Source organism: Bactrocera tryoni, chromosome 4, assembly GCF_016617805.1.
Source record: "Bactrocera tryoni isolate S06 chromosome 4, CSIRO_BtryS06_freeze2, whole genome shotgun sequence".
NCBI lineage: Eukaryota > Metazoa > Arthropoda > Insecta > Diptera > Tephritidae > Bactrocera > Bactrocera tryoni.
Window position 1 is genome coordinate 61,056,516 of NC_052502.1, and position 11,647 is coordinate 61,068,162.

An 11,647-nucleotide genomic window follows, 5' to 3' on the forward strand; every position below is an offset into this window, starting at 1 on the left:
CATTAGGGTTTCCTAAATATTCTACTACTAAAACGGCCAAATGCCTTAAAAAAGGCAAATGTGTGTTGCCGTGTTATGCTATACAATTTATTACTTTAAGTACATACGTTTTTGTTCAATTTTGAAATATAATTCGATTATTCAAATTCATAAAGATTAAATTTACCCAGTTTTGATTAAAATTTTATTTATTGTATCAAAATATCGGTAAATCTTTTCTATTTTATTAAAAATATTTAAAAAATATATATATTTTTGTTTAAATTAATACAAATAGTTTTGTTTAGTATTGTATATATTATATGGGTGAAAACAGACCTCCGGGGGAACCTAACAGCCAAAGAATATCGGTAACGCGCCTATACCGCAACCTCTTTACTATTTTTAAGTCCTTTTATTTAAATCTCTGTGCCGAAAAATCAACTATTTCGATGAGGTGATCTCAGCTGTTGACGACCATATGATTCTTTTGTTACTTGTATGTTTCTACAATGATCAGCAGTCGTTCGCTGAATGTCATTGGCCGCTGATAGCATCGCTGCTTATAATTTAACCATGGATAAGATGATACGAACTTTAGCATTGGCTCTCTTTTTCTCTCAAACGCGTTCTCTGATTATTTGACAGCGATGGAGATCAGGGAATTTCTATCAGCTGATTTCAGAAAAGGCGGGATGCCAGAAATAAACCGCTATAATTAACTGACAAAATCATTGTAAATTTCATTGAAGTGTGTGCATATGTATATGGTAAAGAAAATTTTTTTGTGTTAAGTGTATTAATGATTTTGCATTTTAATATTTATATATGTATGCATTTTAAAAGCGATTAATTTAGTATTTTTGTATAATTTAGTGAAAATGCCAAAAGTAAGCTTTGTGCATGATAATTTATAGAGTTAATACAGTAGTTCTTAAAAATATGTAATTTACTAATCTAAGTACATTAGAGTGATTCAAAAAAAAAATTTTTTTTTTTCGTTTCGTACTCGGAAAAATAGGTTCCTAGACACCTCTAAGAAAGCCTCTCCAAACATGAGTTTTTAATTGTAACGGGAAGGTCCTCCTACATACAGTTTTCTATTTTTTCTTATTATCAGATAGAAAAATTTATATCTCGCTTCCAACTACTTGAAAAAATATCTTGTTTCTTAGATTTTGTGGGAAATTGAATGCTCTACAAAAAAATAGATTTGCTCATTTCACATGTTTCCAGCTTAGCAAATATCTTTTCAACCGTGGATTTCCCTGAGCCCAGATTCAACAGTATTTTCCCCAAAAAAACAATGCTTTATTAACACACGAAATGCTTTATGATCCATTTTTTTGTAAACTAACACAAGTTGCTTCACAAAAATGCTATATCTTATTAACTATGTAGTAGTTATAATCCAACTAATAGAAAACATATATGTAGATGGTAGTTGTAGTATTATCTATGTATCAGCCACAGTGAAGCGTGGACGGGTCCTCTAATATATATATATATATATATTAAGGTGGGCCAAAAAAAAATTTTTATTTTTTTTTCTTAGTTACCATGAAAATCTCATCCGACATGACTAAAAACAGGTTCTGGTAAGGCCTGAGCTCTTAATATTAATATTAAGAGGTGCCTCATCGACATTTTCGATTTCCCATATAAATAACACAGGAAATTTTGTTTTTTTTTTTTGTTTGGAGTTTTAATGTACACAAACAAACAATTGGTAAGCGAGAATCAACACTTATTCTTATAGGAAATTTAACGATCTACAAAAAAGGTCTAGAACATTTTTTGGCTGAGTCAACTCATTCAAAGTTATTCGTAGTTAAAGTTCAACAAAAAATTATAAAAAATGATTTTCACAATTTTTCATCTTATATTACAAATTGATGGCTAAGAAATATAACAAATCATATTTTTCGTAAAACTTATCGAGTGTTTAGCGATGTAACCATAGAATTTTCACAAAATATCGATAGTCGTGTAATAAAATCAATATTTTAAGTACTTAATTTAAACAAAAACTTTGAACTCTACTCTGTGTGAGTGATGACTTAGAAACCTTAATCGTTGCCTGAAAAAATAATGTGTCCTATTTGCTCCTGACTCTCGGGAAATGTAAATTAATAAGAGCCATTTTTCAGTAATTTTTCGATTGCAACTTTTTATACTTATATCATATCTCTCACATATTGTTTATTTCAAAATTAAACAAAAGTCTTTTTTGTTACAATCGGGAAATTTTTGTCGGTGATTTTTAACAACTTGCAATAAATATTGCAATTTTTCTTAATTTTTAGTAAGACATTTGTTGTACTCCTCTATTAAAGCAACACCTCTTTCTGCTACATCATTGACCACGCTGAGACGCTTAAAAAATTCCTGATTCTCTTGATAGCTTTGATCCTGTGACCAAGATTCCACATTTTTGTCAAAGAAGTCAGTAGGTAAATCGAATGTTTGAAATATAGTCATGGACTTTTTCGAAATAAAGTCACTCAGATCTACTGATAAGAATTGGTCTGAATTTTCTGGCTCAATTTCTTTTTTTTTTTTGGATCAGTGTTTATTTCTTTTTTATACAAAGGCAAAAGAAGGAAGGGAGCAGCGTTTTTGGCTGCTCCTGCTATAAACAAAGTTGGAGAGATTGACGTAACCTTGAATAATATTTACTTATATTGCCATATAGGTGTCGCTAAGATCGATAATTACAATGACTTAAGCGGTAAAATACAAAAATAGTAATGAAAATTAACAATTAAGTTCAGCATGACAAGATTGCATGAGTTTCTTTTATGAATTAATTAAATAAAAATGAGATAAATCGAAAAAATATGATTTGTTATGTTTCTTAGCCATAAATTTGTAACATAAGATGAAAAATTGTGGAAATCATTTTTTATAATTTTTTGTTGGACTTTAACTACGAATGGCTTTGAATGAGTTGACTCAGCCAAAAAAAAAAAAAAATGTTCTAGACCTTTTTTTGTAGATCGTTACATTTCCTATAAGAATAAGTGTTGATTCTCGCTTACCAATTATTTGTTTGTGTACATTAAAACTCCAAACAAAAAAAATAAAATTTCCTGTGTTATTTATATGGGAAATTGAAAATGTCGATGAGGCACCTCTTAATATTAATATTAAGAGCTCAGATCTTACCAGAACCTGTTTTTAGTCATGTCGGATGAGATTTTCATGGTAACTAAAAAAAAAATAAACATTTTTTTTTGGCCCACCTTAATATATATCTTATTTTGTATAAGGGTGATATAGGCCTACTGGGGAACCGAGCACCCAAAAATAATATCGGTAACGCGCTATTTGCATACCTCAGCGGTAGTGTAAATTGCAAAATGCTCAAAAGTTATTTATAGAATGCCCAATCTAATATTTGTCAATGATGCCACTGCTGAAAAACATTATATTGAGTATGTAATAAATTATACAAAACACTAAATAAAACACTTTGAAAATGCATACATATGTATATAAAAGCTAAAATGCAAAATCATTAATAAATTTACATAAACATTTATTTTGCCAAAATATGTTCGCACAGTTCAATGAAATTTCATTTCACACTAATATCGTCAAGTAATTATAACGCTTTACTTCTGGCATCCCGCCTTTTCTGAAATCAACTGTCAAAAATTCCCTGATCTCCTTGGCTGTCAAATAATCAGGGAACGCGTTTGAGGGAAAAATGAGAGCCAATGCGAGAGTCTCGTATCATATTATCCATGATATTATCCATGCTACGGTCGGCAACTGTGGAAGGGAGGAGCGGAATCGGCTGTTTCTCCTTAATAAGAAATATATCATATACTACACTCACAGGTCAGTGGTGATTATGAAAAGAAACACCTGCGACTTACAAATGCTTACTATAATTTTACACAACTGGCAATTTTCAGCTTTAATGAATACTTATTTATGTATGTACCATATCAAGATAAACGCACGAGTAAGTGATTGTCATAGTGTAAACACAATGGCTACGACAGACTGCAAACTACATCTGTCAAATATTAAAATACACACGTTCTTATGGGCAGTGTTATTTTGACAGCTGCACAACTACACGACTGCAGCCCGACAGTTGTCGTTCTCGCTAACTTCAATTTGCTCCTATTTTGCCAACGACAGTAGGACGACAGTAGAGTTAACAGTAGAATGGAAGATAGAAAGAGGAGGTAGAGTGGTGATGCCACTAATATGTAAAATGTAAAATTATTCACAGCTTCAACAAACTTGATGTTATTTTACAAATAAAAGCATAAAATAGCTATATTATAGCTTTATTATATCATTTGTAATAACAATTGATAATTTAAAGCAAAAATATTGACCTATTTACTTATTTTTTGCATAAAAAATTTCACTTTGAACAAAATATTAAAATTTCATTGAAGTGAAAGGACTTAGTATGGCCACAACGAAATTGTGTACATACAAAATGGACAACTGCGTTGTTTTGTGTACATGCCGGCCATTGTGTTGTTGTTGCTTCTCAAAATGTACATGTAGTAATATGAACAACGACGTTTTCAGTTCACTGTCGTGCCGCTGCAGTCTGTCGTAGCCATTGTATTTACACTATCACTGTTCTTTTGGGGAGGTCTTTCTTGTAGGGTATTAGGGTTAGTACATTCAAACGTATAGGTATATATTTACATAAGTATAAAGGCGTATGTACATAAATATGTGTTGGCGACATCCGTAAGTACATAAGCATGGCAATGTAGACAAATGTGTGGGAATATTCGCAGATACTTACATACATATGTATGTATTTCCTCGACGAATTCGAGAAATTGAGAAATTGCTGTGGAAACAATAACAAACTCAAGTAAACAAGTAAACTAATAATGGCGCCACTGCATGGGGTCACTACTTTTGTGTTGTTTACTTCGGTGGCAAAGAAAACAATTCCTTAGGCACATGCAAAAACACATCCATCAATTGAAATATTCATAAATATATATGTATGTACATACATATGTATGTAGATGTATAATATAAGTACATACACTGCGCGTCATCATACCCTAGCTTGCTTGGATGATGTCAAACATAATACATTCCGCCTCTTTGAAGCAATGAACATGTTCAATTTTGAACAATAATCATAATATTAGAGCCATTTTTTTTACTTTATTTAACCAATTTTCCTCAAAATAAGCTATAGATAATACTATATTGTATTAAAAAGCAAAACATTACAACCATTTCTTCTTCTTCTTTACTGGCATAGACACTGCTTACGCGATTACATCTGAGTTAGCAACAGCGCGCCATTTGTTTTGGCGACAATTGGAAAATCCAAGCGAAGCCAGATCCTTCTCCACCTGGTTTTATCTCGAAAACTCGTAGCGTGGACTCATCAGATGTTGTCATCGTCCATGCCTTTGCACCATTTAGCAGGACGCGAATAATGAGTGACTTACAGAGTTTGGTTTTTGTGCGTCGAAAGAGGACTTTACTTCTCAATTGCCTACTGAGCCCAAAGTAGTACCTGTTGGTAAGAATTATTCTGCGTTGGATTTCGAGGCTGACATTGTTGTTGTTGTTATTAATGCTGGTTTCAAGATAGACGAAATTATCTACAACTTCGAAGTTATAACTGTGAACAGTGACTGTCGCGAGTGCGACGACTGTAACTTGATGGCAGGAGATATTTCGTCTTGCTCTCGTTCACTGCCAAAACCGGCATAAAGGCAGATGAATAGATGGTGTGTGTCGATTCTCTTCTCAGGGGTTTTTTCCAAGATTTGGCACATGGTGAATGGTCGGTTGTTGCTTTTCCAGGTCTAAGACCACACTGGTAAGGTCCAATCAGTATGTTGCCGTTGGGTTTTAATCTTTCAGACAATACACTTAATAGAACCCTATATGCGATGTTTAGAAGACTTTTCTCACGGTAGTTGGCGCAGATTGTGGGGTCTCCGTGGATTGGGCAGGGCACATATTTTACAAAGAATCGGATTCATGCTTCTTATCAGTTCTTCGCCGCTGTGTTTGAAAAGCTCTGCCGGTAACCCCTCGACCCCCGCCACTTTGTTATTCCTCAGACGAGTAATTGCTATTCAAACTTCTTCATGGTCGGACAATGGGAGATCTGCTCCATCGTAATCGATTGGGGAATCGAGTTCATTTCCTCCTAACGTTATACTTCACTGCCATTCAATAGGCTGGAGAAGTGGTCCCTCCACAATTTTAGTATGCTCTGAGCATTGGTTACTAGATCACCTCTGGGGGTTCTACAAGAGTCTGTTATGCTCTTCATACTCGCGCATTTTGACTTCTCACTTTTTCTGTCTCGCTTCCCTCTTCAAGTCTCGGTATCTATCCCATCCCGCACGAATTGTGGTCGATCATAACGTTGCGAGGTAGGCAGTCTGTTTTTTCTCCGCTGCGACACGACACTCCTCATTGGACCAGCTGTTCTTTTGTCTTTTCCGAAAACCAATGGTTTCGTTTGCAGCTGTACGCAAATAGCTTGAAATGCCGTCCCACAGTTCCCTTATACCGATTTGCTGATGAGTGCTCTCAGAGAGCAAGAGTGCAAGCCGAGTATAAAATCGTTCCTTGTGTTTCTTGACATGTGTTTTTTGCTGCACAGAGACGGGTGCGTATCTTAGTCGCAACAAAATAGTAGACCGAGTCAATGTTAGGACCTCGGAGCTTACGCTCGTCTAAAACACTATAGACATGTCTTCCGTCTATCACAACATGATCGATCTGGTTAGTGACTTTTCGATCTGGAGACAGCCAGTGGCTACCTGAGATCGAAAAGATTACAAAAATTTGCGAACAAAAAATTGGGCCCTCTATTCTAACGTCATTTTTTAATACTAAGAGTGAATCTTAACAATTTTAATTTTGGGAAAATTTAGGCGAATTCATTTTTGCAACTTGCTTTTTTAAATATTCACCCTTCAGTTGATTTACTAGTTTTAATACCAACAGTCGTGGGAATTGGAAGCTTCTCTGGGTATGAACGACCAGTCTGCTATTATTGCCGTCCTTGAAGTTCTTTTCCTATATATCTTTATTTCGCAGAATACTCCAGCTTTCCAAATTGCTTTTGATGACGCGCAGGGTTTGTGTGTTACAAGTACATATACATTAGTGTGTCCGTTATTTCCCAAACTTATTTTTGAGTCTGCAGCGCCCTCAAAATTTTTAGTAAATGCCCTAAAAAAACTATGAAACCCATATGAGCTCTTAATATTGATAAAAACCCGTGCCGCAGCGACGATTTATTTCCCATTTAAATAACATGGGGTTTTCGTACTTTTTGCAATTAATTTTTTCTTTGCGAAACCAATTGATACATAGCTGCGGCACCGAATTATTTTTGTAGGAAATTGAACGTTCTACAAAAAGTTTCTCTGATATTTTTCAAAAAAATTACTGCCGTCAAAGTTGAAAGTTTTTGATGTGAAATTTGACACAGATATCACTGACTGACTAAAAAAAATATATTTCGAAAAAAAATATTTTAATTTTTGCAAATATATATGTATGCAAAAAATATTTTGATTTTTTTTTTAATTTCAGAGAAATTAGAACGTTCAATTTGACGACCAGAAATTGCGGCGAGTGGAAGTATGCCAAGAAAATTTGAACAGGTGCGAAAGTGGTCCCCAATTGAATAACGTAATCACAGGTGGCGAGTCATAGATCTTTGAGTATAATACCGAGACAAAAAGGCATTTTGAGACAACAGAATCCAAGCAGCATGCACCCCGGCTCTCAAGGCTAATGCCTTCCGTGACGCCTTCAATGCTGCATCGACGTAGAAGGAGCCTATTTTGAAAGTTTTTAGAGAATTATTACGATTGGTTCAATACTTTTTTTTTAAATCGACTCAGTCCTATTACTTTTCGGACAAACCCTGTATGCAATTTACCATTTCAATATGTTTTCGATTAATACACAGTGTTCATGTATAACAAAGAATTGTTGTTGTTTTTTTTTGTTATTCTACTATTCAAAAAACAGAATAAAAATACAAAAAAAGAGAGGAGCACAGAAAATTAGACGGCCAAAAATATTTTATTTTAAGGAGCGGCGTATTATCACACAAGATACAGGCTAACCCGAAGAAAAGGGTATCAAAAGTGCGTACAGAAATGAGAAAGTAAAGCTGAACATTTCTGGAATTCTGTTATATTCTCGGATGAAAGTAAATATAATATTTTTGGTTCAGATGGACATAAAAAATTATAGAAAAAAGTAAATAAGAGCTTGATCCTCGGAATATGACTGACACGGTAAAATGTGGTAGTCGATCGCTCATGCTATGGGGGTGTATGACACCAATTGGAGTAGGCAGTCGTATGTATTCATTGAGCATACAATGAACAAAAATTATTACCTTAGTATTTTAAAATCGAATTTAAACAAAAATGCGCCCAAATTGGTACTTGAAGAAGCATTTGTCTTCCAACACTACAATGATCCAAAACACACCGTTCACATTGTTATGGAATGGCTACATTACAAGACACCCAAACATTTAAAAACACCGGCACAATCTCCTGCTGTGAACCCTATCAAACATTTGTGGGATTATTTAGGGAGAAAAATCAGAATACACCAAATAACCAGCAAAGATTCTTTGGAAGCTGCTTTAATCGAAGAATGGGGCAAAACTCACCTTCAGTGACCAAAAATTGCAAAGTACTTGCCATCCAAATAGAGTGCAATTAAAAAAGCTCAAAAATAAACCTTTTGCAATTTTTTTGCAACGTATTCTTTGTTCATACGTACATATGAATGTACTTTAGTGATGTAATATTTAGCAATTTAAAATTTTTTTTCTCAAATTTGAGAAATGATTAATTGAATATAAACATAGTGAATACTTATATTTATGATGTACTGTATACATAGGGTTACCATATTCCCTGATTTGTCAGGAAATTTTGAAGTTCAGCACTGATTCACTGATGTTCGTAAATTTTGTGATTCCTCCTGAATCGGGGATTTTTTTTTAATTATTATAACTTTTGAGCGAGTGCGTGAAAAAAGTGAGCTTCACAGCATTTTGGTCTACTTGGCATAGATCAAGAAAGAAAAAAATAGCATTTTGAAAATCAATTCTATAATTAATAAAGCTGTCAACGCTTTGCAAGAGAGAATTGAACAAAATTTCATTCTTTTCACTTTAACCACCAAACTCAATGCTTTGAATGCTAAGGGAAAACGTGAAGAATGTGCGAACTTTCCAGAAAATGTTTTCATGGTTTATCGAGGATCGTTGGGCTATTTCCTGAAGTGGACTGCATCACTTTCCGAATTTCTTTGGTTGCAATTTTCATCTGAGCCTGAATCAAAAGTGAAATATGAGCAAGTTGTTGAGACGATTCGGTTTTAAGACTCGAAAAATGTTCATATTGACGACAACAAATTGATCGATCAGTTGGCAAATTTCTTGAAATCGAAAAAAGAGGACCGAGAAATATCAGAGGACAATATGTAACGACTTTGACTGAGTCCGACATGGTAACCCTATGTATACATATATAAATTAATATAACGATACAAAATTTTAAAACTTTTTTATTTTTAACAAAAGAAGTAATCAATTCGCATCAGTTTTTTAACAATTTCCGAGCTTTTTTGTATTCCGAATTTTTGCAAATAGCGTGTTCAAACTTGATGGTGCTGAAAACCCTTCTAAATACTTCACGCCAATTGCCTTTGCTATTAATGACACACAAAACTTAAAAAATGCTTGTATAACAGGAAAAGTATGAGCTCTTTCGACTGATATCGATTGATATTTTTTTACATCGTTTCCCGAATTGACGTCCAAATTCATTACCGAAGAAACGCGATACATTTCATTTTTATAAATATTGAAATATTCTGGTGAATACGAGTTAATAAAAAAAATATTTTGTTCCGTTCCATTCCCGGTATAGGAATTTTTACTGTATGTAAGTAAAAAAGTATGTGTTTGGTAATTTTAATATATTTTGCCACTATGTTTTCATAGTTTAGAAGAGGTCTTTTAAATTTTCAAAGTAGAATTAATTTTACATTAATATGATCGATTAAAAGTACATGTAAACAAGAAAAGCTTTTATTTAAAGCTCCATCCCGAAAAAACGCAATTTTCAGTCAGGTGATCCCAACTATGGGAAAATATTTATCACCATATAATTCTTTTGTGACTTGTATGTGCGAGCTGATAATCATTAGAATGTGAAATTATTCAGGAGACAATTAAAGGTTAATTATAATATCTATACTACATACAGTTGTGTTCACGAAAATAATAGTGCGACAGCACATAACACTCCAAACTTATTGCTGACATGTTCTATCTTGCAAATTGAACACTTCTACAATACTTTCGTAGAACAGAATATTGTTAACAAAAAAAAAAACACCAAAATGCTGTTATTTTTATTTTGCGTTGCTTTCTTAAAATATGTTTCAATATTTGCTCCAAAAGTCTCTTGTTCATTAAAATAGTAGTGCTTGACGGGAATAGTTGAAAAAAAATAAAAAAAAAATTTAATTTTAACTGCCATCAGTAAGTGTATTCAAATAATGTAGTAATTGTGTGATATACATACATTTATTGAAATCGCTTTTTATTTCTTGTTTAGTGGGTTGAAAGCATTGCTCAATCGAAAAGCGAGAGTTAATAGTTAAGATCGAAGAAATGGTTGGTTGCACTGCTCCGATGATATTTAATTCTATTCATCATACTATTAAGCCGGAAACTCGTGGTGGTAAGCGCAAGACTACATTTCTAGAGAACCGTTGAATTGTGCGATACAGCAAAGCGAAGCCTTCGGTGTCATCAAAACTAATTAAAAACAAACGTTAACTTCGGCTGCACCGAAGCTAATATACCCTTCACAGGTGCATTTCTTTTAGTAACTATGTGTTCAGTTTGTATGGAAGCTATATGCTATAGTAATCCGATCTGAACAATTTTTTCCGATATTACATTGTTGCCTTAGAAAATAATCTATACCAAATTTAGTGAATATATCTTGTCAAATGTGAAAGTTTTCCATACAAACATTCCGATCGTTCAGTTTGTATGGCAGCTATATGTTATAGTGGTCCGATATCGGCCGTTCCGACAAATGAGCAGCTTCTTTAAGAGAAAATGACGTTTGCAAAATTTCAAAAGGATATCCTTAAAACTGAGGGACTAGTTCGTATATATACAGACGGACGGACGGACATGGTTAAATCGACTCAGCTCAACATACTGATCATTTATATATATAACAAATATATTATTATTTATATATTTACATATATACAAACATCGTGACAAACTTAATATACCCTGTTCAGGGTATAATGAATTGAATCTAATGGTCAATGCTGTTACAGTTAGCCGAAGGCTAATAGAAGCTAAATTATGTACAAAGAGTCCGAGAAAAGTACCCCTTTTGACGAAGAAGCACGTCAATGCAAGAATAAAAATTGCGAAAGACCATATGTATTGGCCCGCCGAAAAGTGGCGCAATATTTTATTTACAGATGAGATCAAAATTGTTTTGTTTAGTGGTATAGGCTCCAGGCAGTGTGTTCGTTGTCCCCCAAACACAGAATACCAGCCAAGGTGCACCACAAAGACACTCAAGTATGGCGGGGTAAAGACTATGGTGTGGGCTTG